The sequence below is a fragment of the Sparus aurata genome, chromosome 8, assembly GCF_900880675.1.
Source record: "Sparus aurata chromosome 8, fSpaAur1.1, whole genome shotgun sequence".
Taxonomy (NCBI): domain Eukaryota; kingdom Metazoa; phylum Chordata; class Actinopteri; order Spariformes; family Sparidae; genus Sparus; species Sparus aurata.
Genome location: NC_044194.1, coordinates 10,285,079 through 10,310,831, shown reverse-complemented (window position 1 = coordinate 10,310,831; position 25,753 = coordinate 10,285,079). Strand labels below are relative to the sequence as shown.

The following is a 25,753-nucleotide window of genomic DNA, read 5'->3' as shown; positions in this document are numbered from 1 at the left end:
TGAATCACTCCATGCAAATTGAGGATTTTTAAGGCGATGAGGTCATAAAATATGAAGACAGACGTTATTCACAAACCTCGACAGAAGCTTTGAACGTAAAGTAAAAGTGACATTTGTTACAGCCCTATATAGTAGGCAACAGTGTTTTTGTGCCTACGTGTGAATCTGATGTTGGCTTAAGGGAGCTTCTCTGAGGTGGACTCACCTGCAATCATCTGTTGAGGCAGATCTGAACTGACCACAGCGGGATTACGGTCTTTGAGAGCGCATGCGAATGTGTTCATGACTGTAACACGAGTGTACGCATCTAAAATTACAATTACAATCTTACTGCCCCAAAATGCTCATTCCGTAAAAAGTCCAGTGGAATCGTGCGACACAAAAGGATCAAGACGCTCCCGTACATCCACGGGCACGCGCACATCTCCCCCCCTCTCTCCGCACAGACGAGCTGTCAGAGCAGGACAGTTCGAGTCTAGAGGCATAATAGCGTGTGTCATGACATTTCTCTTACACAGATACGAAATGACAAGCTGAGAGGGCCTTCAGACTGCAGGTGTGCCGCGCTCCCAACTTAGTGTCCGCATTCATCAAAAGTTAGTCGGGAAAAGCTGACAAAACGTCATTTTTCGGGGGGGAGTTGACTGATCTCTAATCTGATGCTGCGGTTGATCATATCACAACATACTTCAGTGTAGATCAAGCAACACAATTTCCAGAACTAAGTGGGAAATTTAAAGCTGGCACCGCTTGCCCAGATAGACATAGTCAGAAGATGGTTAGATTACAAAGGAGAACAATGTCCGCACTGTGACGGAGGCCATGTTTGTGCGTGACACTACGACTTCTCTGGAGTGTTAGACGGGACAGAGTATCTGTTTTTGGCCTAAATCATGTGCTCTTTGTGTGTGTGTGTGTGTGTGTTTGCGTGTGTGTGTGTGTTGCAGACCACTCTCTCTCCAGAATCACATAATACGCGCGCTGAAGAAAACGCAATAAGAGGGTCATAAAAGTGTGTTTTTTGGCGAAATCGAAGTATATTAACGTGTTTTATTCCACTGAATCATTGCCAGCGAAAAACATGCTGCCTTCACTTAGAGACTATTTTTACAGAGGAGCACAGAGGACTGATAGAGAGCTTCGTCACATGGCGAAAGGACAATCACTCGAAGCTCGACATCAGGAAAAAAACCTATGAGCTTGCGGTGGACCACCGGAGGAACAGGAGGATTCCTGTCCCGGTCGTCATCCAGGGAGAGGAAGTAAAGAGGGCCGACTCTTCCAAGTACCTTTGGGTCTAGAATAAAAGGAATCACCATCTGTGTTGTGGCGGAGTATGCTTCTGTGTCAACATGTTTGTACAATGTCAGCCATGTGAACTGGCTCCGGATGACACAGAGTTCCAGTGGGTTAACAACAGAAAAACCCTCAAACCGTGCGGCCCCACAACGACTCTGTTCCACAACACATTTAACGACTTAATACAGTTCGTCGGTGCAACTGGCAAGCCATTAACAATTGCTGGAGAATTCAGCCTCCTCAATGAGCCCCATTCTGTGCTCAACAAGGAAATACATGGCTTTCAACCAAGCCCCCAGGAAGGGCGCCAGGGCTTTGAAGCTAATTTGATATAGTGGCAAAACCGTGTAATTACAACGCCACGTGGTGCGCAGCAGTGGCAAAAACTTACACAGCGAAAAGATGCTGCGAAATGACTTTTTTTTTTTTTTTTTTTTTTTTTTAAATATCAGAATTTAATCACGTCGGTTCAGTAACATTTGGAAAAGCCTAGATGAGCCGCGCCATAAATCACATTGTCCACATTAAAGTGAGCGCCAGCGAGCTCCGACACTGTATACAGCCGCTCCTCGATGCATCCACATATGTGCTCTCCCAAATCATGACGGCGCTTCCTCAGTAAAATGTGTGGCAACCGCAAAAGTTCATGTTTGCGCAAGCTGCGTCGCGCTCCAGTGATCATGACGTGATTTTGACTGCTGCTCTATGAGTAAATTCACTCAGCTCATCCAACACCTGCCATCAATCAGCTCATCACCTCTCCAGCTTTCGGCCCTGGCTCTTCACCCATTCATCTAAAGAAAATAAAATAAATGTTTTCTCAAGTCAAAAGTGTTTGGCGAACTACTCCCTCTGTTGTTGTCTAGCTTGTTATTCATTGTCTTCCCCCTTCACCTCTCACCTCCCCGTTTGCCTGGCTGCCAACACTTGTGCAAACTTCATCCTGCACACATTGTGCGAGTGTGTGTGTGTGTGTGTGTGTGTGTGTGTGTGTTTGTGTATGGGCGGGGCTCTCCCAAGGAACAAAAAATAAGAGTCAAATTCTTGCTTCACATGCTTGTTATGCCAGATCACAAAGCTGTAACCGTCCATGACAGACAGCAACGCTTCAAATATGGGTGTTGCACAACCACGTGGGTGATACTTGTTGACGGGATGTAAAGGCGAAGCCTGCAGCGAAAGTCCCGGCCGATAAATCGTATATATAATTCTGTAAATAATGATGGGTCATTCGTCAGCTAACAAATTGTTGGATCAGTATTAGAGAGGAAACTGACCTTGTCAAGCAGACTGGAGATCTGCCAAACGTCACACATTAAGTACAGTTCATAGTTCTGATACATTCATTCACTGCATTAATCTAATGTGCTTTAAGCTGCACGATACGTTTATTTTTAGGATTTACATAACAAATATTTTTCAGCGGTAGATTTAGACAGGAGAGCCTGACCGATATGTTGGTTGAGTGATATTATTGCCAATATTGGGCGATCACAGATGTATTGGTATCAGCATGTACGTTGTCCGACATGTGATGATATGAAAACTTGTCATGCAGCAATACGCTTGGGTTAATTTATAACGATTACATTCCCAGTGAAGTTTACTGCCTCAGAGCGCCCATATCATTTTAGACAGTATAGTTTGTAGTTAAACTGTAAAATATCCTGCTTATGCACGCATATTGTCCGATATATATCAAAAGTTTTTTTTTACTCTTTAACATCGGTCAGGCTCCAATTCATACTTTTTCGGACTTTTTTGTCTGAAGTTTGACAAGAAAAACGGACTGACATAACAGCCAGCCCAATTAACACTAAAACCTCGTCCACTGGAGTTTAAAAACGCCATTGGATGAGCTGCGCTGTCTGCCAAGTCAGTGTTGGTCTGGGTTTTGCACTCAGATGAGTCATTTCCATGTGGACGCACGAAACATCTCCGCTCACAGCAGCTAAGACATATTTGGAAGGTCTGTAACTGTTCACAGCACCAGTATCTATAAGATAAAACTTTATAATCTGTCTGATTTTATGAGGTTGATTTAGTGTAATGTTGCGATTTCATGAACCTAAACAAAATAAGCAACATTTGTAAAAGCCCAAAAGAGCACATTTATGTATAAACGGCTTTGCATAATAAATCCGACACAGAGAAATGTCTGGTACCAGATCAAAAGGAAGATTTCAGTGCCGGCTCGGGTTGTACACACAAAGAAGAGAATCGTATAACTGCATCTCATCGCTTACTCTTTTTAAAAAGACCTTGATGTGATACACCTGGTCCACTTTGATATAAACACGTCCAGCACTTCTGAAAGTTGCTTACCAAACATTTGTCACACATAAATCAATGTGCAGAGAATATGTGGCCACAGGAAGCTTGACGGAAAGTCAATATGACACGTCTAACACAATGAGTCCGGGCTGTCGCTGTACCTTCAGTCGAACACACGTGTAAGTTCTGGCACACGCAGTGGCCACAGTATAAAAGAAACCTCTGTGACCAGAGCCGCTTTCGTCCTCCGTGACGAGGTGTGAGACTGGTCAAGTGACAGGAGGGCCGGTCTGCCTCCACCTCCCGAAAGACAGACCGTGGAGACACTGGGAGGCTCGGTGACAGGCCTGGCCCTTTCACGATCAATAAAACATGCTCAATTCCCAGCGTAATTACCGGATCCAGCGCGTCCTCCTCCCTCTCCGCTTGTAAGTCTGTGTTCACTCCACACAAAGTTGAGGCATTACTCCCTCAACTGTTGTCCTATATAACAAGGTAACTAAATTACATAGTAGATTTATGTTGCAGGTAATGAGCAGAAAAAAAAAAAAAAAAAAAAAACGAGGCCAGTGTAATTCTGTATGTTTGTGATACGACAAAACTGTATGAATTGATTTACTCTAATCTTTTCCTGTGTTTGTCTGAAAATGGGGAATGTAAAATCTAATTTGTTAGAAGGTCATTTGAAAATTTGTCTGACTTATCGAGAAGCACCAAACTATGTGCCTCCACTTCTTTGAAGGTGATGGACGGCAGCCAAAGTCTTAAGCACAGCCGTGACAGTTGTGCTTCCTGTGCAAGGCAGCGTTAGACTCGGTATCCTACCGCAGGCCGTGGGCAGACAAGACTCAACTTCCTGCCCCTCCACTTCCTGTTATTCAGGACCCCTCTGCATTGCCCTCTGCGGGGGAGTCAGAGGGAGCCAGGGACAGACGGAGAGGAGGAAGAAAGGGAGGGACCACCTCAGGGACACCCTTCCCCTCTGATCCCTTCCCTTATTACCGTCCTGACCATAAGTCCGAGACTAAACAACAACAGAGGCTCATCTCTTGTGGCTTCATTCCGCGTGCTTATTATGTTTACTGGAAGGATCATTACACGGGCTGGACGACGTGCACACGCTGCTCCCAGCCACTCACTTTACAATTAGTAGGCAGGGACCTTTCCTTGTTATTCAAACACTCGAAGCGGTTACATAAGAGTGAATCACGGCTCTCCAAACAAGAGTTAAAATACGTTAAAACAAACAGAAAAGTACGTGTCTGATAGAAAGCAAAAAAAAAAAAAATTTAAAAAGCCCTGCACGTGTAATCTGATGTGCATTGACATGGGGGGGAAGGGATTCTGTGAAAATAATCCATGACGGCGTTCTAAAGTGTATCGAACTCAAAGTGTCAACACTGTGGCTTAGATATGATTAGCTCCTGGCAGACTGGAGACATAAAGCGGAGCGGCCTAAATCCACAGTTTTTTTTTTTTTTTTCTTTTACCGATTTGTTTCAATGGATCCTTGACGCGGCGCGCGCGAGGAAATGAACATCCAACCTCTTTGTTCTTGCTTTTCATCAGGAGGTGCTGTACCTGTAAATGGGGCTGTTGGCCTGGGGGGGAGTGGAGGCGAGCCAGCCCCTCTCACGCTCTCTCCCTCATTCCCTTTTGTGCGAGCGCGCTTATCTCCCTCTCCAGCAGTGAAAGGCAGGATTGTGGCCCCAGCAGCATCACTAGTGTTAATGTCTCCTGATGCTAATCTGACACACGGCTGATCCCTCAACAACCACTTTCTCCTCCATCCCCTCCTTTCAAAACCCCCACCACCACCACCTCCTCCTCCTCCTCCTCTTCTTCTTCTTCTTTCTCTCTTCCTCGCTTGCTTTTTCTGTCTCTTTCTTTGAACTCATGTTATACATTCCCTCACCTCAGTTTCCAAGGCAACTAATGAGATATAATTAATAAGAACTATTGCAAGAGCACGCGAACAAGAAAGAAAAAAAAAAAAAAAAGTGAAAAAAGGAGGCTTTGAGAAAATGTAGCGCGAGGTGGGGCCGTCTGCAGAACGTGGACTTTCTGCAGCACTTCCCCTTCCTCTGCGAGGCATCGCTCGGGGTGACATTTCTCACACCGGAGGACGACTTAGGTTCTCGATTTCTCGGGGTTGTAAAATTAAGCCTGGCAATTGTTTTTCTCGAAGCGCTCACAGATTTTAAAAAGCCACGCAAGGAGGTCGTGGGGCATCATTCTTGTCTAATTTCATCAAGCAAAATGTTTCCTCTTCATATTAAATCAGCCGGAGCGTAACTCGATCAAACACGACAAAAAGCGCGTTGTTCAAAAGAGGGAGATGTGACCTGCACGGTGGGGACAGCCCACAAAGCCTGCAGTGAGAGCCTGCGCCGAAATGGCAGCCAAGCAGACAGCGAGTGGTTAATCTGCCCTGATGACTGGTGGCTCAGTCCAACTCTCCAATGACCCAGCTGTAATCCCACATTGGATCAATGCAAGTTCAAACAATCCTCCATGCTGCTAGCACCTTGCTTGGGCTGGGGGAGGGGGGGATGATGCCGTAAGATGGGGACCAGGAGACGGAAAGCTACTTATCACCTCCAAAATGACATCAAAAGGAAGGAAAACCCCACAGGATGAACCTGTTCTCGGCGAGAGAAAGCGTTTCATTGTCGGCCCGACTCGACGGAAAAACGTCGTGGCTTCTCAGATACAATACCGGACAGGCATCCGATCTACAAAAAAAAATCTGAACGGTGATGAGTGGATGCAACGACCAACGACCAAAGGACATCCCATGCTGACAGTATTACCAGACAGACATCCTCCATCTCACTCTCACTGTACTGTCAGGGGATGAGAGCACCACGCAAGGTGACTTTGACTAAGTGCCTTGGGGTTTCATGAGAAAAACGCCATTGACATTACATTAATTTCATGTCTCTTTTTTAACTGACTTAGTGCCACAGAGCCCTGAATAGCAGGGAAAAAAAAAAAAAAAAAAAGGAATAAATGAAGCAGACGTTCTCTGCTTCAGCTTCGAGGCAGCGGGGATCTAGATGGGCCAGGAAGACAACCGGTGACGAATAGGCGACGCGATCAGCCAGCAACTTTTTCCCTCGCTGTTAGAGTCATTCGACGGCGAGACGCGCGGTGGCTTCGTCGGCGCAGGATAAACGTTAGTCAGAAAAAACTTTCCACTGCGCTTTCACGTGTGTTTGGGTTTGATAAGCAGGTGTGTGTGTGTGAAAGAGAGACAAAAAGAAAACAAGAGAGAGAGAGACAGAGAGGGAGAAGGAGAGGGGGGGAAGGGTAAGGGAAGGGAGAGTCAGACAGAGAGAGTGGGAGAGGGAGAGAAGACAGTATGACTGTGTTAACTATGTGGAAAGATGTAAGGGAAACAAGACTAAAAGAAGCACCACGCGCCCATCCCATCCCACCTCTGTGGTAGTGTGCGGCAGCGGCGTTGTAACATAATTACTGCTGGGACACTTCTATTCCCAATGATCCATTTGCGTCAGTCAGGTTTTTCGAGCCCAGCCAATGAATGGATTCTCAGTTTTCTCAAGGATAAAGAGATGACCCTCTCCTAACAGTTATATCCATTTCATGTAGGAAAGCTACTCTCCTCCTCAAGGTAAATCCCTTGATGCAGATTTGAGTGAAACTTTCATGAACAAAGAAAATGATGATAACTTCCTTGATGCGAGCATTGGGGGGGGGGTGATGAATTATGTCTCATTAAAAATGAATGCGCCTGACAACTGAGACCTCATAGACGTACGGTGCAGCTGCTATAGTGTCCTACGAGCCCCAGTTTGCGCCTCCCAAGTATTTCCTTTACATTGGAGTTGCCGAAAAAGAATCACTCAGCGATCTTCGTATAAACCAGATGGCTGTTTATTAACATTTTAACCTGTTTACCAAGTTGTCTTTCCTCCTACACAGCGACGCTCAAAAATTCAACAAGACTAAAAACACATTTCCGACTAGAAGGGGGAATTTAAAATCCTAAATAAACAGATTATGAATAAAAAATATATAAAACCACAAGCAATAAATAAAGTGTGAAAAAAAGCAAAGGTGTTGCGCCTGTGTCTTTAAATAGTGGAGGGGAAAACCCCTGCTAGTTGTTCTGGCCACATGTTGACCCAAATGTTCGTGATATTTTCAATGTCAACAAACACAGATGTAAAGAGATAAGGTAGTATCAAGGTCAGAATCATTTAATCATTTTTTATTTTTTTAAATGAACCAAATAATGTGACGATGAGTCGATAATGGATCCATCGTGACAGGCGTGACCCCTAGATTCCACCGGGTATTTACGCAGTTACCTGACGTGTGCAACGCTGTTTTGTTTTTTTCCTTCCTCCAATCTGCGTCATGTCCCACTGGGAGCCGTTCAGAACACGGAGCATCGCGCCTGCCTGAGGTTTTTGAGCTGCTCAGATCGTGTTTATTTTGTAACTTTTTCCTTGATTTTTGTGCTTCTACTGTGGTTGAGTAGGCTGAAAAGTTAAATCGTTTTGTTTTGTGGTCATTTTTTTGGCCAAATCTGGGAGTTATACTGCTAGAGTTTCAAGCTGTTAAAGGAAAAGTTCACCCAAAAATGAATATTCAGTCATTAAGTACTTTTTTGTATCTACTTTATGTAAGGAAAAAAAACAGAACAAAAACAGCATCGCTTTTAAATAGGGTGCAGTCGGGATCTCTGGACTTCTATTGACTTGGATTGCTCCGGACAAGCTGTTCTTTTAATTTGTTTCTTTTTCTTTTTATATTTTAAAACAAGTCATCATCTACTTCAGCTGCTCTGGAGAATGCTGCAAAGCTGTTTTGCTGTGAAGCTCTCGAAATGTTTTGCGGCCTGCGTAACTTCGCCCGACCTTTTTTTTATCTGCATGGCAGCGAGGACATCATGACTAAACTTTCATTTTTAAGTGAACTTATCCTTTATGGCATTTTTTTTTTTTTAACTGCACAGAGCGTCATTGGACCGGAGAAACTTCTCTACTGGGTTAGCCTCTTGACCCATACAGATAATTTCCAATCAGGCGATCTGCAGGATGTCACGCCGCATCTTTAAACACAATTGACAACACTAATGGCTAACTACTCACTTCACATTAACGCCGTCGGTCTAACAAACTAAGTCTCTGAGCAAAATCCCTCCATCACTAACATTCCTTATGACAGTATGTCAGTTTAACAAGTCAGTGTCTTGACATGGTGCAACAGCAGTATTCAACACTAGTTATGGCCGAACACTTCCTGTCTCACACTGATAAAGTCACTTTCAATCTCAATTTGCACCGTCTTCGTAGCGTCTGTGGAGGGGTTAGGTTTTTTGGTGAGATGTAACCGGTGGAGCAAACACTTAGAAGAAAAACCTCACAACTCCTTCCGCTCAAACGCATCGACACAAATACAGTAAGACTAATGCATGCGTGGTCCTGGAGGTTTATAAATTTGCATCGCATTACCAGCGCGGCGCCGTGGTCTGATGTGGTGCTATGGCATGTGTCCATTTGCATGGTTGTCTATCATCAGATGGCCGTCTCACCGGGGAACAATAATAATGCCAACACCATAGGGAGCAACAGTCCCCACCCGCCCAGGAACCCTGCGAGCTGTGTTAAGTGCCATGAGAAGCCTTTTGATGTTGCACAGACCGCAACTCAGAAATGGTAAACAGCAGAGATGAACCGAGATCTTCCTCCAGGGGGAATCCACAGTGTAAGGATATTAGGGACGTCATGCATAATGTGTCTCAGCAGCGGCGCGTTTACCCGACCTCAGCGCATCTTTTGGAAAAGCGCCGTGGATCCAGATTAGACGCTGAGATTCCAGATATTCAATTCTTCCCCCAGTGTTTGATGATCAGCAGGCGAGATTTAACTAAATAAATAGCGAGCGCTGCAGAGAGACAACAGCTTCTTTCTGGCGCACGTGAGTGCATATACAGCGGGTTGTTTAGGATACGTATGCCCTCGGAGAATGTCTGCATTTAACTGGTGGGGGGGGGGGAGAGAATTTAAAAGCTCTGGATAAATATTTGATTTTGTCTTCCCATTTTTATCTTCCACTCGATGCCTCTTTCCCACAGTGTTCCATTACATAAAAGGTTTATGCAATCTGAGCAGTGAGGATGGCCATGAGTCATAACAACAGTGGACCGGGGCTAGCTGAAGTAGCATTGATTTTTCTCTTTTTTTTTTCCCTTTTTCCTTACACTTTCATGTTACAGAATCAGTCTGTTAATGAACTCGCATGTCTCTTTTCATGTAAAACATTTCAGACAAGGCGACACATTACTGAACGCACACGTACACACACACACACACACACACACACACACACACACACACACTTATTGACTGGAAATGTTTACAAGCTGGTTTGTAAATGTCTGTCATGGGGTTTTATTTTTCAAGGTTTCCTGTAACGTCACACCGAGAGACAGCTCGCACTTTGAATAATCAGTCTGCTTTGTGAATGATGTGTTTTGAGGGTAAACATGAGTTTAGTTGAGTTAATAGCAGTTTAGCCCCAAGAGCCCCTTTTCTCACAGGGAGGAGGGGGCCAAAAACGAAATGTGCAGGGGAGACTACAATCTCCGTCATCGTTTCTTTAACTTCCAGCTCAGTGATCAATGAGCGGCATTCTTTGAGCAAACAATCTAAGGGGTAATTCTGCAGCTACAGCCCAGAGTTCCTCCCAAATCAGATGATGTGTGCTAGCTGTCACATGAACACTGTGTGCAAACAGTGTGATAGAGAGAGAGAGGGAGATAGACAGACGAAGGGAAAGAAAGAGAGAGAGAGCGAGACCCCGCGGGCCCCACTGCTGCTGCTGCTGCTGCTGCTGCTGCTGCTGCTGCTGCTCGCCTCTCCAGGAATCTTTTCAGTCAAACTGTTTGCCGATAGCCTCTGGTCCTGAGTCCCAGGCCCGGCGGCTGATGATGGATGCCCCCCCCCCCAACACCACCACCACTCCCACTTCCCTCCTCAACCTCCATATACGTTCCGAGCACCCCTGGCAATTGGACCGGCGACAGAGGTTGGAGGGAGGGAGGGAAACAAAAAAAATCAAGAACAACACAGTCTGACATGAATACAGGCTGGCAAGAGCTCACTGGTGGAAACACTACACCATTTTCAACTAGATTTGCAGCCCACAGCACACAGATGGAAAGTGGACTGGGAGAGAGGGAGAGGACAGACGGGCAGACGCACAAACAGCGGGCAGACTCGACACCTCACTCACAATCACAGTCACACTATAGAGAGCTGGGATCGAGAGACCGGAGATGCGATGACAATACTTTTTCTCAATGCCCTTGTTTTGAAAAAGACTGGTTTTAAAGGGACAGTTGACCTCAAAATCAAAATTGTATATTTTTCCTCTTACCTGTAGTCGTATCAGTCCATCTATATTGTTTTGGTGCGAGATGCCTGGTTTTGCAGATATTGGCTGTAGAGATGTCAGCTTTCACTCCAATATAACGGACATAGATGGATCTCAGCTTGTGGTGCTCAAAGCACCAAAAAATACATTTGAAAAACTAAATAACAATGCCTCTTTACAGAAACCATGACCTGGTTACATATGTAGCAACTACTTTTTACCGAACCACACTCGCCAGCTGTACCACCAAGCAGAAGGAAGCGTGCGCGTGGATCGAACAAATAAAATCGGGATACGGCGTCGGAGATGGCGTTTTTGATGTAACATTTAAAGCGTGCGTCCTCCTCAGTTGAGCTATAAAGTTAGCTAGCTTAGTTAGCTCCGTGAGCTAGCCTCCCGTCCATGAGTTGGCTTGAAGCTGCTCAAAACAAGTTCTTTAGATTATCTTGAGTAACCGGGTCATGATTTCTGGAAGGAGACACTCTTGCTGAGTCTATCAAATGTAATTTTTGGCGCTCTGAGCACCACAAGCCAAGCGCCATCGAGAAAATGCAAACATCTCTACGGCCAATATCTTCAAAACTCAGGGACTGAGTTGATATCATGGCTTGTAAAACTGATTCTTGACCAGGCTGACACTCCCTCTAAAGTGGGCACAGTCCAAAAGACGTTCTTATTATCCTGAATCTGCCCACACAGCATCAACCCAAAATGCTGTATCTCGGTCTGATGTGTAACCATTTTAAAACTCAAGCTAAAAAAGAACATGCATGAGGAGTCGCAGCGCTCACGCTGCCTGAGCTCGGCCCTAACAGCAGAGAGGAAGACAACTTTGAACTACAAGTCAGAGCCCTGCGGCGGGCTGGAGCAGCTTCCAGAGAGAAGAGAGGGGGCTGGGTCACTTCCCTTCCCAGTTCGTATGGGCTGATGTGTGCTGCAGAATAATGGGAGGAATCACATCCTCCCCAGCTGTCCTGGTTCACAGGGCTTCTCAGACAAACATGAAAAACAACGATATCAACGGCCAGGCCTCCTTCCTGGAGCTCGGGGAGGCCACAGCGCCGGCCCAGCTGCAGGAGATCCAAGTCTTCCTCCCAGCAGCTACTGGACTTTCGGTCGCTGTCGGAGCTGTGACACCCAGGCCTCACAGCTGTGTTTACTACGCCCGACAATGATAAACACCTCTCCACGGTCTCTCGCTATCTTTGGTAACATAATGGGAGGCTGGATTAAATGGTGATAAAAGGCTGAGGCGGATGTTTCAAAATCGCCTATTTTGGCGCTAGGCAGCAGCAGTAAACAGCTTCATCACACAGACTTTGAAGAAAAAGTTTACTTCGCCACATAATTCAATTGTTTGTCTGTGCGCGATGCCTCCACTCGCTCGACCCAACACAAAGCCGGAGAAGCTGAATCTCCAGCGAGAGATGCTTTTTAAGATCTACAGTAGAACATCAGGAATTCAATACAGTGGGGTATATTAGCAATCATGGGAGATCTTTTGATCTAGCAAATTAGATTATAATATATTCCTTTGATTTATGTTTTTTTTTTTTCCCAGTCTCATTAAAATGCAGTTAAAACGCAACTCAGCAAAGAGATGTCTTTCTTAACTTCCCTTTTCAACTATCAGTTTTGCTACCATACACGATTCAGCTCGATAATAATCGCAGAGGTGCTGTACAGCTTACATCTTCACGCGGGTAAACATCTCCTCCATGTCAATAAAGATAAAACAAGCAGAAAAACAGTGACTAAACCAAACCACAGGACACACACCGTGGGGTTGTATGTCCTTGTGTGGCCCACTCACTTTTGAGATGACGCGCAGTGCGATGCTGTGGTTTTTTTTTTGCAGTCCAGAAACCAAAGAAAGGAGGAGGGGGCTTCATAGAAAGGTGCTAAATGACTTGACTTCTCAAAGTCATCACCTTTGCTCCACCACATGCCTCTTCAGTCTACACTCCAAAACCACACCATGTGCATGTGCTATTGTATCTGCTAGTTATTAGAGAACATGGGCTTAATGCTTGAAAAAAAAAAATACAGCATACTACTGCTGTTATTACATGACACTACTGTGGCTGCGTTGGCGACATTACCTGCATGTGCTTGACTGTTTGCATTCAGTGTCACAAGAAGTATCCGGAGAGAGAGAGAGAGAGAGAGACAGACGAGGACCGTTGCGGCGAAAAGCAGATTAGCAGCAGATTTAGAGTGCCGCTCTGCTTGAGGATCTTCCCGCTGATTCTCCCGTGTGGTCCAGGTTGAAGAGGTGAAGAGACCGCCGGTCAGGCCTCGTTTGGAAGCGCACGGGGGACAGGAAAATACGGCGCGGCCTTAAGCTGCTCTGCCCCGCTCAGCAGCACATGTGCTGAGTGAGCCAAACGAGGTGGCTTACCACCAGAGGTCTCAGTCAAGGGCAGGACAGTTGAAAGGTCACTGCGAGCTGTCTTGCTATACAAACAGTGCCTCAGCGAGTAATACATTCACCCTCTGAGCTTACATGAGGCTGTTAGAGGGCCTGAAACATACTGGAGATTTAGAGTTTCTGTCAGGTGACGTGTTTTTTAGCCGAGCTGATTAGTGGATCGGTGGGATTAGTAGGAAGCTAATTGTTCGACAGCTATTCTGATAATAGATGAACTTTTTCAAACAAAAGTGTCAAACATTTGCTTAAAATATGAGGATGTGCCGCTTTTCTTTGCCATCAATGACAGTAAATCAAGAGTCCTTGAGTTTTGGACAGTTTGTTGGTCATAAGAAGTCATTTGAAGATGTCACGTCGGAAAAATATGATGAGCAATTTTCCCGGCATCCTTTAGACAAAACGATTATTCGTCAAAAGTGACAGATGATGAAAGCAATCATTAGCTGCGGCTCTAGTTTTTAAAGGAGTCATTTATTAGTTATATTCATTTGGAAAGTTTTAAAAATCACTGAGTCAGTAAAAACAATAGCATGAAATGTCTTTAACTTTGACTCAACCACTCCATGTTAACTAATAAATCGTTTTTAGCACCTGACTCAGGGTGCCAGCTCACGCACGTACCAGTGGCTCATGATCACAGCACATGAATGTCCTGCAGCACATGCAAATGCCACACATAAAGAGAGAGAGCGAGAGGGTCCAGGAACTGAACCCAGGACTGTGGCAGTGCTAACCAAAGGCCACCATGACCTAGTTAGCATTAACCACACTCAGAGTGAAAAAAACGAACTCAGAACCTCGTCTCTTGACCATCAGACTACCAAAAGTTTTTTTTTCCCATCAGTGGTATGCTGTGCAACGACAGGCAGATAATTGTATACAAAAAAAAACGGCAGCAGACAGTCTTTTCCTCTTCAGTCTGCAGGGGACAGTCTACAGTTAACTGTGGCCTAAAACATTAACTGCCAGGCTCAAAATTCTGCATCCAACCTCCAGGTCTCACAGGAAAACGCTGGAATCTCCATATTGATGATAGAGCTCCAATAAACAATGAATCATGTTGCTAAGATGCTTTTGTTTGTCCAACAGAGAATTGAATAGTTGCGAAGTGACGCCGAGTATTATCACGCCACTTTACTTTAGAGTGATGTGAAAAGAAAAGCTTTCAAAAAACACATTTTCAAGCACAAAGAAAAGTGTCCGGATTACAGAAAACGAGTCTCCAATCATCTCGCTGCATTTGACTGAGAACTTAAGAAAACTTCTGTGGGTTTCAGCTCCTTATTAAAGCTTCATCAACCAGGAAACTGTATTCAGTGCTCACTGTCTTTACCTGAAAACTCAACCGACTCAACCAACAGCCCTGTAGAGATGCCACTGAAATCCTGCACAAGATATTATGCAAATAAAGCACAAAAAAAAAAGATTCAAAATCATGTCTCAAAGATATAAGAAACAATCATGAAACAATGCTAATATCCATATCTGCTGTAATGTGAGAGCTAAATTTGCAGTACAAAAGAACATCTTGGCTTACCGAACAATCAAAGACACACTGTCCTCTTTATTGGACCAAGAATGTTCATCCTCTAGCTCATATTTTTCATTGAATACATCCTTGGCTTACTGCTTGCTGCTTTCTCCTTGGAAAAAAAATAAATAGAAAAAATGTCCTGGGAGGAGGAGAGTGGAGGAGAAAGACTTTCACTCAGTGATTCAGAGGCATCGTGTAAACGCCAGCATTCTCTCTCTGACAACCGGCGTTAATTGCAGATCCGACTCGCCCACACACTCCACATTTCTCCTGGAAGGAGAAGCTGAGACACTGAGATTGAAGTGGGATGAGGAGTGCAGTAAAAGATGCTGCAGCTGCCCGTTCCTCACACCGTCACCACCTCTCATTTCTCCCTCTCCCTCCGCCGAGAACTTGTGCTGAGACGCTGACACGCACTCACGCACATTTGCAGAGACATGCAGGGGCCACGCAAACATGACATGTAACAAGGCTAAAAATCAGTCAATAAACAGTGGTAGTCATCGTGGAATAGCATCCGCCTGAGCTCGCATTACCACATCATCACATAGCCGATTTAATGAGACATCTGAGTGTGTTTGCATAATGGTAAATTACTGTGGGACGTTCGGGGGTCTGCGAGGTTAGAGCAGCAGTTCACGGCATGCACGAAAAAGACATTCACGACGGCTCTATCTGTGCCGTCACAGAGATCATGCCCATTCCTTTGACTTACATACGACATAAATTGTTAAAATGATATTCATTTCGGCCGCGCTGAAAGGATCCCTCATCCACACATTAGACATAAGAGCTCACGTGATGTGGATCATGAGCAACAAGGCCCATTACTGGCGGGGCCTGGGGCAGCGCAGGAGCTAATGACTGCAGATTGGAGGGTGCTTTACTGCTTTGCTTTAGAAATCACTGGCAACCAGCTGGTATGGTAATGTACATGCCGTCAGAACAGCAGTAACAGTGAAAAAGACAAGCGCGCTTTAATGCCGCTTGCAACAACTCTCATCCCTGGTGGATTACTTTGGCAATAACATTTGTCATTGGTTTGACCTGGAAAATGAGGGAAATACTGCAAAAGTAAAATATTTACTATTGGTGCAGGTAAAGCACTTAGATATATGTACGTTAACAATACACAGCTTTTAAGGATGCTGACAGGACATAATATGCAGGATTTTATCTGCTGAATAACACAAAACACACTAAACAAGTTGCAACCAAAAGTCCTCCAAAGACTAAATTCATACCAACATTGAAGGGGCACTATGTAGTTTATTGTAGGGATATAACATCGTCAGAATATATATATATATATAAAAAACAAGCTGCCCGCAGAGGAAAATAAAGTCTCCAGAACACTGTTTGAAGCCAGAAAAGGTGGCAGGGTCCGCCACACATAAACACAGTAAAACAGCGTTGTCCTTTAAGGTCAGTTTGTTTATTCAGTTTATTCAGTTGTGCAAATGGAGAGTTTGTTTATTTAGGAATCAAAAATAAGACAGCGAAGATTTTTTTTTTTCCCCTCTGATAAAAATGTCTTCCCCTAAAAACTACATAATGCACCTTTAACTTGAGAGAAGTTAACAGAGAACAGTTTACAGGTTATGATCCTGGTATTTTCTGTGTAAAAAAGAATAAAAAAAAAACTCCTCTACAATATTAATGAGACACGTTTGGTGTGAGCATACAACAGAAAACATTTGAGAAGGTCAGGTTACTGCTGGCCATTGCCCACTCTGGCGAGAGGTTAAGGTCACAAGAGAGTCCCGGAGATTCGAAGAAGCACCAGAAAGCAAAAAGATCCCCCCTTCTCTCTCTCTCTTGCTCTCACCGCACCTCCAAACTGCCAATACAGCTTATCTGAAATGTACCGAGCACTCTCAAGCCTGTCACTTTGAATCACACAAAAAAGTGGGATCCTCTTGTGTAGTGGGAGGTCGAAGACAAAAAATAAATAAATTTGATCTTATTGCAGCTTTAACCACCATCATCTCTCAAGATTTCAAGAAAGAGAAGTTTAAAAACCAGCACATAGACTATCAGATTTTTTAAAAATCTAAATGTGCTTATTGATGTCATGCAGCCACAAGTCTCCTCTTGTCAAACAAATTACAGTACAGTTGTAGTTACACAGAACAACACTGGTGACAACATGTATGGCAGTAAGCACAGGGAGGTGATGTCATGCGCTGGGGCTGACCAGCACCATCTAGATTTCGGTGCCACAAATGTCAAGCCAGATATTAAAACCTGGCAACCGATGTACAAAAAAAAAAAAAAAAAAAAACTCAGAATAAATTAAATAATAATCTAAGTTGATATAAGTTGAGGAGTTTTCTTTTTTGCCTTATTTTTAAGAAGTTAGTCGCTGTGTGAACTGTTTGGCTGCTGTTGTTGAGATGGCTCAACAGTGTTATTACGCACACATTGATTACTATTTTGGCCGAACGATGCGCCCGTTTGACACTTCGGATCCCACGATTTAACTCACCGCGAGGGAGTTTTAACGACTCGTTACTCACAAGATAGATAAATAGATAGATAGACACACATTGGGACATGGAGAGAAGTTACTGCTGCTAGAAAATGACTCCTCTAAAAGAAAAAAAAAAAAAAGAAAAAAGTTACTCGCGATTGCCTTGATATCAACAGCGCGCGTCTCACCGCTGCGCCCCAAGACAAAACCCTCGCCGATACCGTCACACGACTGACACTACACGGCTTCCACACTCCCCCCTGTCTCCGATTCGGGGCTCTTAACCCCCCGGAGAAAGATAAGCCGGAGAGATAAGGAGATATATATATACACAGTCATATCTCTGTCTCCCCAAATCCACTCTACGTCTCCCTCTTGCGCCTTCTTTCTCCTCTCACTCTCTCAACTGGGAGCCACTGCTGCCGCCGCCGCCGCCAACACTCCTTCAAACATTGTTTCTATTTCCGTTACTCACCTTCACTCCCGAGTCAGTCGCCGTGTATAGACACTCTATATCGGTGGCTCCAGTGGATAAACGTAATTTCGGTGCACATTTACGCGCTGACTGCTATTTTAGGGGGAGCTGACAAACTCAGAAAAAGCCAGTCTCCCTCTTGTCAGTGAGAGACTCCTCCCCTCCTCTGACGAGCTGCCTCTCTCTCTCTCTCTCTCTCTCTCTCTCTCTCTCTCTCTCTCTCACGCACACACACACATTAACACACACACCTCCTCCAAAACATAAGAACCAAAAAAAGTAAAGGTCTCGGTTGATTGTGTGAGTGTGACACGTACAGTGTGGGAAAGAACCCATCGACATGTAACATACTATACTGATTATATTTATGTATTCATTTATGTTTTAATATATTCGTTGTCAAAACAGATCAAACTTAAGGAAACTACAGATGAAGTAAAAAAAATAAATAAAAATCAACTACCAAAATAAAAGTCACCACAATCTGCAAATCTACTTTCCCTCCCTCATCACATTAGACGCATTTGACGTCACATCTCTAAGACAACAGCGATGGAATTCGCTGTAAAGGACACCTCCCCGCAGCCAATGAGGAGCCGCAGCGTCTGACGAGCGGCCAATTAGAGCGGAGGGAAAGGGGCGGGGCCTGCGTGACTCTTGTCTGAGCCCGTCACGTGTATGAGCAGGATCAGAGGAGGTGTGGTGCCTGCTGGACCTGACGGGCTCTGTGTGTGTGTGTTGTTTTTGTGTTACACCGGCGTACACCGGCGTCTTGAAGCAGGTGCGACAGCAAATTCAGCACAATTATCATCTACTGTGTCAGCCGTGTGTTCAGTGTGAACGGGATGAACGTGTGGCCATGTTTAGAGAGAGTAACCACACGCACATGGGAGCCTGTCATGAGGAAATGTAGCAGTTTAAAGCTTTAACTCAGTTATCAGAGCTAGCTACCTCACACAGGGCTAGCATACAGAGTTGGAAAGTAAGCAGATTCACTCAAGTTTTCTCAAGTATTTTCCATGTTTTCTACTTTTATTTGACAGCTATAGTTACTGCAGATTTAGACTTTGCACAGGCCAATGTACATAAAGTCTCAATTTTAAGATTTTACACGAACTTCACTTATTTTAACAACAAAGGGATGTTTGCTAACGGGTCGTTTCGTACAGAGTTTTAAATAGCCAGAAGTAAAAAGGTCATTTCTCTGTAAACAGTGCATTGCAGTCACATGACTTAAACGTCACCACCACTAACCCTTAATTTCCACTAGATACGTGTCCGCTGCGTTATGGCTCCGATCCGGTTTTGCTACGCCGTCCGGCAATCCCCACCGGTTGCGTTTTGAGTCCGCCACACGCAGTACGTTAGACAGCTATGTTGCCAGGCCGAGGAGTTCCCGCAATAATCACATGATCACTCGCGACCGCAGATATAGGTCTGTGTTATTAAAAACAACAACACGAAGTGTTTCCGACCTAAGGATTAGCAGAAGAGCTTGTGTTTGTCTCTTTTTTTGAGATTTGTGTGCTGGTGTCAACACGGAGTGTTTTATTTTGAAAAGTAATCAGATGTTGTTTGTTATTTTGGCGCTTGACTTCCTGTCTGCTCTGTGCTAAATTCACGGAATTGAGAGTACATGAGTCTCCATGTTCGGGTGTTCCACTTGTACTTCCACTCTGCTGTTTTTACCGCATGTTAGCACTTACTATTTAAATTATGGGAAATGTAATCATGTATTTTATGTTGTACAACAAAACCTTTAAATATCTTAAGCCTGTGGTAACAACAGATTTTAATTCAGGCACTTAACCATAAACCAATTAGAAAAACTCAGAGTTTTTTATGCGGGAACCGAATGTGCAAAAACTCTAACCCATTTTCGTGTTTTAGGATTACAAACTACACAACTCTATAGCTGATAATTCTTATGTTTACTTATCGTGGGAATCGACAGGTTTTTAACCTTTCCCCCTCCTAGTGTTTCCTTTAGGTATTACTGATGCCACTGTTGCAAACAGACAACGTTAGCAACAAGGCTACTGTTAGCAACAAGGCTACTGTCAGCAACAAAGCTACAATTAGCAACCTGGCTACTGTCCAAAGCAAAAAAACACATTAACAAGGGAACATTCTCTGACACTACACCAGTGCTCTCCATCAAGACAATGCTGTCCATTCACTCTTGTTTTAAGTCAGTTTCTGTCACTCTCCTTCTTCACCTTCTTTACCTTTGCTCCCAGGGGTTCATTTTTGTTTGCAGTGTAGAGTCTCCGCAGTTATTCCAGTTGTTCCACCGTTACAGAGGGATTGCAACCAGGGTTAACAGTATCTCTTCATGTTTTGGTTGTGCAACAGCAGATGTGCTTCCTTTGTGCCATAATGCAGCCTTCATTTGTGTGCGCACAGCAATTAGCATAGTGAAAGTGAGGTTTATAGGGAACCACTAAAACCAAAAATGGTGTCATTATACCATACAAACATACAGCCATTACACTGTGCAGTCAGTATTCACTTCAGATTGATCACTTAAAGCAGAAAGGTTGCCTTTTGACAATTTAAGTAAAAATCTAAATGCAGGATTTTTACTTCAGAACAGACACGTGACTCGAGTCATTTGGTGCAAGTGTCAAGCAAGTCCCAAGTCATTTTGAGTCAAAGTCAAGTCAAGGACCACATTATGTCAAGTTAAGTCCTTAGTTATGGCAAATCCCCCCAATATGCTGTCTGTAAAGAGATGAGACACGATAATAGTACATGTCTTTACAATAATGATATTGGTAGATGATCTAACCTGTTAGAGGGTTAAAGTGACAATGACTTGAATTTGTACCATTGTTGTTATTCAGTGAAATAAATGCATGCATATCTTTATAAAAGTGTATTGACATCTTGATTTTTTTTTTCTCAGTCCAAAGCTATTCCCTCCCCATCGCTTGTAAATAGTGAAATAACGACAGCTGGACTAAAAACAACAAAAAAACTCAATGAGAACATAAAATAAACAAAGAGAAGTCATTCAAGTCCCAAGTCCACAACTTCCAAGTATTTTCTGTAAAATCAAGTTGAAAGTCATTAAAACAGTGACTCATAGCCTCACTCACAACTTGTGTCTTTACATTGGGATCCTCTTCTTACGCCACAACTTGAATCCTGAGTTTACCTAACATACTGGGTTTAAAAGAGTCCTAAGAGCTGCACACGAGATTCACACTTTAGGCTTCTCATTATCTCATGAGGGAATGTCATGTTGCTTCGAATGACTGCTTCAGTTTGGTAAGACTTCATCATTTAGGTCACAGGACTTCATAGACACATCGCTGATTGCTCCAAGTGTCATTTGAAAGGTTAAGCTGCAAAGAGTTGCCAGACTAAGTTCTGAATGTTCTCACATCTCTTCCCTTGTTGTGGAAAAAAAGCAGTCAAAGCAGCCTGCTAATCAGCGATTTTACGGCACCATCCGATCCAGGCTGAATGGTAACACAATGTGTTATTATTTAGACATCCTCCTCTAATTGCATCCTGTTTTATTCATTAATGAAGGAGAGGGTTTGCACAAAGTATGGCTGCTGCCGTATGTAGCTCATTTGTATTAGTCTAGTATAGCCTGGTCCCTCGTGTATTGTGCAGCCCTTTTTCAACAGTTAGTCCCAGTCCCAGAGGAAAAGGCCGTGTCTAGTCCTCCTCATCCCTCCTGTTTCCTCAGGGCTCCGGGCCAAGAAGCCACAATTTGTCCTTGATGGCTTTTAAAGCCTATACAACACATTTCCTGCATTAGCAGCCACACCTCAATGTGTATATGTTAAAGTCACAGTAGTCACATAACTTATTGTGTCACATATACAATTGAAATAATTGCTTGAAGTTGATCAAATTTAGTCTGCATGATCCTGCTCTCGGCTCTTGGCCCGGTGCCGGTTCAGGTTAAACAAGGTCGTACTTTACGGCGATGTGGGCTGGCTCTTCCTGCAGTTTGCTTTGCTTGAGCCTCCGTCCACTTTTTCTTTACTGTGTGCAAGAAACCAGAAATTCAGCCTGTCAGGTTTTTTCGCAGAGCAGTAACAATGCAGACTACAAACCTGATTCCAAAAAAAGTTGGGACGCTCATTGAAACGTTGATCGAACAGAATCGTTGCCGAGCTAATGTTATCATATCTTTTATACAATCATGTGTTTGACAAAGTGGTGACCCTCTCCCCGTCATCACACTATCAGCTGTTTCCGATGAACTTGTTTACCTGTGGAATGTACCAAACACGTGTTTCTGGAGCCTTCCACAGCTCTCACCGTCTTTTGTGTTGCCCCAGTTCCAACTTGATTGAAGCGTGTTGCTGGCATCAGCCGTATATTTACAAAAATCAACAATGCCATGAAAAAAATCGCTACCCGATACCATGTTTGATACCATGGGGAAAAACTGACGCATCAAGGGCCTAAAATTTTGATTTCTATTAAAAGGTAAATATGACCAGGCTAGTACGGTGTGTTAATCACAATAGCATCTAGGTTATTTTTTCTGTAATCAGAATGTGAGGAGCCCGGCCTTTGTGGGCACTATAGAGGTGCGTGTGTCGATGGGAAAGTTAGTTGCTTTCCAATATTCAGAATTGATAATTATGGCTGTATTCAGAGTGTTTGGCAGATTTCCATTGAGAATATAGAGGCACATTTTGAATCTGTACTCAATATGGCAATTATACTGGAACACAATAATGCCAAATACATTTCCTTTGTTATGTGGGCGTCTCAAATTGCATTCCACGACAAAAGCAGAAATATGTGGAACTCGAAGGAGCTTCAAAATGATCACCTCATCATAACCATCATTCGTATATTGTAACTTTTTTGTTAGGTAAACTTTAGTTCCTGTAGTTTACTGTAAACTAATGATGAGATGCTTTATAAGACGAGTCCTATTCGCAAGAAAAGTTTATTTGTGAGTATAAACTTTTCTTACAAATAGGAACTTTAAGCATTTGTTTATTGTAAAATTGCAACTGATGTTTTAATCGTAAATGTTTGATTGATACTGTAAAGTTTATCTATAAACACTGTTTGGATGGCCTTTATAAAGTGGCAACTAATGTTTTTAAACCTTATAAATGTTTCACGAAGCTTTTTTTTTGTTCAATTAACCATTTACTATTCATTAAGTGTTACTAAATTAACTTTGTATCACAGAAACACTAATTTCCAAACAATCTAGAGGGACATCAACTTCTCTTCAGACCCTCATGCATTGTTACATTCATCTTAATGATCAGTGTCAGCTCTCTGTGATACTTGGTTAGAGTTGGCTTTCCAGTGACTCAGCGCTCGATCAAATATTCAATATAGCTGCCGATCAAGATATCTGCTATAATATTAATACTGCTGCAACATAATGTGAGTGTTGTATTCCAACAAGTAAGCGGAATTTGTTTTCCATCTCTTGAAACTATTCACTCCACAAGCCTTTCAGACATTTTTTTTTTTTTTTTTGCATTATGATAAAAAGAGATGCAGCATGAAAACAACTGACAAAACTACTGACTGTGGTTGTCACTCTCCCCTCTCGTCTGCACTCGACAGTAACAATAGTCGTGACAAACAAGAATTAGACAGAAACAGTCCCCAGCTGTTTTCTTGGAGTGTTTTCAGTCAGTAAAGTTTCTGCTGTGCAGCGCTTCTTAGCGAGTTCAGCCTGATGCCAACTGACAACAGTGTGGATCCAAACTGCTCTCAGCATCTCCTTTAGCAGCACTTTTGAGTCGACATGCACCCCTCCCCTCCGCCCGAACTGATGCCAGCAACAAAAAAACGGTGTTGTTAGCAAAAGTGCAGCCTCGGTAGTGATTTACATGAGCTTGTGTTGTTTCACCTGAATACAATGTAACAGGCAGGATAATAGATACTATGTATGCTGGTGGAAATTGGAGCTATATAGTAATTCAACAAATTCAAATAATCACACAAAAGATAACATCTCCCGTTGTTCACAGTAGTGGCCTGCAATCTTGAGGTAACACTATTAATTAGCATCACGTTTTCATCATGCACTGAGAGTCAAGACCTTTTTTCCTCACACCTGTGTCTCACCTGTTTGTTGTTGCACAAACGCCTTCTCAGGACCCACTGTTCCGATCTCCACGTTTCCCCGCTATAAATCTTGACTTTCTTTATCTCTTCTTTTCCTTTCTGTCTACAACTCTTCGTCTGCTTTCTGCCGCCTCTGTTTCACTCTGCCCATTGATTTACCTCAAAGCCAGACCAGCTGGCTTTGGATACTTCCCTCGGAGCCCTGAGAGGCCCGGCGTCTTCACACCCGGTTCTTCCCTCCTGTCCCTGGGTCTCTCTGCCGGCAGAGAGAAAAGGGGTGCTCTGGTTTGAAGGGTAGGACCCCAGATGGACATAGACATGTCGGGCATGTGTTATGTGGTGGGGCTTGGCTCAGGGCTCCCAGGACACAGCCACAGCTGTCAGTCATAACTCCAGAAGGTGTTGCAGATCTTTTCTGCTTCTCACAGACCGCTGCAGAGTGTGCAACAGAGTATTTTTTTTACAACATAATCAACAGTTTTAGAGAAAACGCCTGTGAGTAAATGAGTGAGTCTTTACTGTAGTCTGGTTTATACTATTATAATTCTTTACAGTGCAATATTTTTGTCGATTAGATAACAAACATCTTTTTAAGACTTTATTCATCAGATGTACATATGAGTTTTTAGATTAATGGCAAAGTGTTATTGTGTATGGCATAGTAATAATAGTGATTTCATTTCAACAAGTTGCAGCGACATGCCAAATAACGGTTTGTTCCAGCGAGGCTTTGATGCGCGACAGCTGGCATTTCCAACATTGCACCAGACCACAAATAGACCCAGACACTCTTTCTCTCCAATTAAAAAAGAGACTAAAACACGCGTCTCATGCAGCGAGCTTTATTAGGCTATATAAGTCGAGTTTGATCTACAATGTGATAGCAGGGGAAAGAAAGAGATGTTTATTTTGTAAATGAGAAAGGCAAAAACAGATCACTGAGTCATACAAGACAGCAATCTGACCACGGAGCTCTGAAATAACATTTAATTATCTGAGGCTCATTAAAACAGCCTGTCTGAAAAGCCCTCAGCACCCCGCACCAATCCCTGGTCCTCCTCCGCCCTCGCTGCACACATCCAGTCATGGGACAAACACCGCCAACAAATGTCATACTGCGGTTTCTGTCTGACTTTTGAGATAACAATTCTGACATATAAAGATACTTATCATGCACACTCTGCAGTGTTACCCCTGACATTAACACCAGTCGGGTTTATTATACAAATGTGCAAGTAGTTGTGATGAAGTGTAAAAGTCTAGAAGGACCACTACAGTAGATTGCTTCAACACTGCTAACCTCCATGAAAATGTCACGTGTGAAATTACTTTTCCCACATTTGAAGATGTGAAAAAAACATGTTAACAGGATTTACTTTTTCAACCTATGAAAACAAATGTCCACATGTGAACATTTTCATATGTGAAATGTCACATCTGTATGTGATTGGCTTTTTAAATGTGTCGGAGTTTCACATGTGAAGTGTCTGAAAAACACGTTTGCCTTTGAATCCTTCACGTTATTTGGACATGAATAACGTTCGGTGGCTTTTTTTCACTTTTAGATTCAAATTTTACATATAAATCATCCGGAAAACAGCATGCGCTTCTGAATGCTGTACATGTGAAACCACATTGCATCCAAATGCAAATCATCCGCGAATCACATGTGAGACGTTCAAAAAGCACGTGTTTGGGTGAACGTGTTTCCTGCTTTATGGGAGATTGCACATTTGCATCCCTTGTCCCACACATTACGATGTCTCACATTTAATTGGCTAC

At 43.5% G+C, this 25,753-nt stretch overlaps 1 protein-coding gene across 6 annotated transcripts in view; it reads right to left on the bottom strand.

The window, feature by feature from the left end:
- Window positions 1-24,251, bottom strand: part of mef2aa (myocyte enhancer factor 2aa) — a 73,864-nt gene extending 49,613 nt beyond the window's left edge. For 4 of the 6 annotated variants that reach the window (XM_030425279.1, XM_030425281.1, XM_030425276.1 and 1 more), the window contains exon 1: window positions 17,897-18,069. The gene's annotated coding sequence lies outside the window, so the exon portion shown is untranslated. Of the gene's footprint in view, window positions 1-14,951; window positions 15,278-17,896; window positions 18,070-23,971 lie in introns of those variants that run through there. The other 2 variants (XM_030425277.1, XM_030425278.1) reach the window with 2 other exon arrangements.
- Between the last annotated feature and the right edge of the window lie 1,502 nt (window positions 24,252-25,753).